Source organism: Elephas maximus, chromosome 2, assembly GCF_024166365.1.
Source record: "Elephas maximus indicus isolate mEleMax1 chromosome 2, mEleMax1 primary haplotype, whole genome shotgun sequence".
In the NCBI taxonomy this organism is placed as follows: domain Eukaryota; kingdom Metazoa; phylum Chordata; class Mammalia; order Proboscidea; family Elephantidae; genus Elephas; species Elephas maximus.
Genome location: NC_064820.1, coordinates 210164052 through 210167726, shown reverse-complemented (window position 1 = coordinate 210167726; position 3675 = coordinate 210164052). Strand labels below are relative to the sequence as shown.

Genomic DNA, 3675 nt, shown 5'->3' with positions numbered 1-3675 from the left:
GGGCAGATTAGCCAGTAAGCAAGATGTAAATGGATTTACATTAAGCAAGGTATGCATTGATTTACTTGTGCTTAGTTACTAATCTGTAGTGCCCAATTTCACATGGGTTTCCCCACATATTTGATGTGATGAAAAACAGGTGAAATTGGGCACTACAGATTAGTAAGTAAGCACAAATAAGCCCATGCATACCTTGCTTATTGGGCATCAGTCCCTGCACGTATGGATCTCCCTCTTTCATTTTGGAGACCTCTCAAAGTTGTGGTGAATTTATCTTTAACATAATACTTTAGACCTAAACACTACAACTCTTTTTGGACATAGCATATAGAGATTGTACATTTGTGGTCTTCATTCTGGAGAATTCTCCCACCCACCTCTACCTAGTAAAATTTTCAAGATGCTATTCTTTTTTACATTTAAGTGAGGGACCAGTCCTTCATCTGCATTCCTTCTTTCAAAGTTCCTGAAGTTTTTCATGTTTCAATGTCTCATCTCTTGCTCTCGTTCTTAATCTCTCTACAGTTTTTCTTTTTCAGTTTATAATGTATCTATTAATCATCACATAACTTTGGTTTTAAATACAAGAAAACATTTGAGAAAAAATGAATGAGTAAGAGAAGGTGCCACTGTGTAATGTGGTATGTCAGTTAAGCATCAGGGAAACAGTGACAGAATGCACTTTGGAAAGAGCTTGAGCAGAATCAGGAAGCTACAGTGACCATGGCATATAGACACTCCAATAAATGGTTTACTTTAACTAGAAATTTGGAAATTCAGTGAGGTGGCAGAAGGGAATGCAAAGCAGAGAAAATTGAAAATGAAAAGGTATATATGAATTAATATGACTTTGTGTAAATGGTTGGTACTTGGCAATGAAAATCCATCACGTTTCTTAACAGATGATCCAAATAATGATACCTGACTTCAAGGAAATTTGATTTGGCATTAATGTGCAAAGAGTGCTCAAGAAAGAAATACTGCTCCTCAACATGAGCTGATACACCACTGCAGTAAATCTCAGGACATAAATTTAGAAGAAAACACACCCTTCCCTGAAGTCATAAAAATTTCTTTGTGATATGAGTCTATAATAAATTTTCAATGCATATGATTTAGTATAAGATCTAACCTTAATGAACCCTAATTTTATGTGGTACAATAAAACATCCATATCCTACTAAATCATTATAGAAAGTTTTTTTTTTTTTTTTAATAACTTCATACATTTCTTATGACATATTTTGGTCAGAAATGTGCACCTCCACAAATTTGATCTAAAGGTCAGAAAATGAGGCTTTTTCTCAAAGTAGCTTAGTCCTTTATTTAAGAGAAGTAAATTTCATTAATAATTCATGGTCTGAGTAAACTAAGGAATGAAAAACAAATAAACAACAACAACAAAAGAAACAACTCACTTCCCTAACTTATTTACTCCTCTGTGTTTAGAAAAACCACATGAATGCCTGATGGAAAATTATAACCAAACATCAACTGATTTCATCTAATTGTTCTCGCCATGAAAAATTGGCCTATTCCTCTTTATTCTCATCATTCTAATTTCCGTAATGGTTCTGATTAGCAACCTGTCCATGACACTCCTCGTTTTCTTGGACACTCATGTCCACACACCCATGTACTTCCTACTTAGTCAGCTCTCCCTCATGGACCTGAATTACATCTCTACCATTGTCGCCAAGATGGCTGCCAACTTCCTGTTTGGAATTGAGTCTGTCTCCTTCACTGGATGTGGAGTACAGAGTTTCTTCTTTTTGACTTTGGCAGGCGCAGAAACACGTCTCTTGACATCTATGGCCTATGATCTTTATGTGGCCATTTGCTTTCCTCTCCCCTATCGCATTCATATGAACAGAAAAGTGTTTGTGCTGATGATAACAGGATCTTGGATAATGGGGTCTATCAACTCTTGTGCTCGCACTGCATATGCACTCCATATCCCCTATTGCCGGTCCAGGGCCATCAATCATTTTTTCTGTGATGTCCCAGCCATGTGGACTCTGGCTTGCATGGACACCTGGGTCTATGAGTACATAGTGTTTGTGAGCACCAGCTTGTTCCTTGTGTTTCCTTTCAAGGGCATTACTTGTCCCTATGGCCAGATTCTCCTTGCTGTCTACCACATGCCCTCATCAGAAGGAAGACGGCCTATTCTACCTGTATTACCCACCTCACTGTGGTGACCTTCTATTATGCACCCGTTGCTTACATTTATCTACGCCCAAGATCCTTTTCATCTCCAACAGAGGACAAAGTTCTGGCTGTTTTCTACACCATCATCAGCCCTATGCTCAATCCTGTCATCTATAGCCTGAGGAACAAGGAGGTGATGGGGGCCCTGAGAAGAATCATTCAGAGAACATCTTTATGAATAACAAAAATTTTTGCATCAGTACTCAAGCTACAGTTGCAAATTGGCTCAGTGGTGCATATGCACTATAAAAATACTCAAGACTGAAGACAAGGACTAAATTTAAAGGATTAAAAAACTGATATTTGACACACACACACAAAAGTATGTCTACAATCTTTACGTTCTTTGTGGTGATGATTTTTCCATCAATATGAAAGAAATGTACTTTCCAAAAGTAAGATTTTATTAAAATGTAGAAAATGGAAATGGAAACTGCCTAACTTGAAGTTACTATTCAGCATGCAGGTCTACTATATTTAATTAATTTTCCAATATGAATAAGTTAGGACAATAAGACAATAAATATTTTAGGATGGAAGGCTGTAATTGAAAGCAAATGAATGTTAGGTTTATTTCTTCTAATTTTTACTTTCAGTGGTTATGTAATTATTCTTATATTCTTAATATTCAGAACTGATGGGTATAGGGAATAGGCAGAAAGGTTTGCACATCTTTAGATCTTATACACTATGGAAGATAGATGGTGAATTTGTCTTCAATATGATTTATCTGGGTAAATCCTAAGCACGTGATTTATTAACAGGTTTTACCTCAGGGTCAATAATTACGGTTGGGGAGTTGACGCCTGGACTTTAGAAGAATGAAAGCTTGCTTTATAAGTAAATTAATACAATTTATAGACTATCAGAGCCACTCTTGCAATAAACTCTCAGCACATGCTCAATGACCTGTTGTCTTCGCCGGAAATTTAAAAAGTTAAAATATTTTCAAAACCTTGTAAAATAAAAAAAAATAAAAAAAAAACACTTTTATATGGAACCAATATTACTTCTCAGTTTAAATGTATTGTTAATTCAGTTACTAGAGACCATGGCTAATCTAAGGACATTTAAGGTATTTTATGGAAAAAAATTGTATTATTTCATATTTTAAAAATATTATCCCCTCCAAGTTATTAATACTATCCTTTTCTCATAGCCTATTTCAATAATAAAAGATTGTTTAATAATTTAATAGGCCTTTCAAACAGAATGAATACAATTTGAAAAAATAATACCTAAAATAAAAAATAACTTTCAAACTGCATATTTGAAGAATTTCTGCTTATGTATTTTATTAAATTCATCACATCCTATTTTAATTTATTTAATTTATTGGCCAACATAACCAAAACTGATGAACAAATTGATATATGCAGACACAACATTATTATGCAGTTACTGAAAAAAATATATAAAATAGATGACTCCTTAAAACATCAGTGAAGTGGTAATATCGAAGGG

General features: G+C 34.6%; 1 pseudogene; it reads left to right on the top strand.

Moving 5' to 3' along the window:
- The first annotated feature begins 1469 nt into the window (after positions 1 to 1469).
- On the top strand, positions 1470 to 2389 carry LOC126068083 (olfactory receptor 2L8-like; annotated as a pseudogene).
- Positions 2390 to 3675: the final 1286 nt, after the last annotated feature.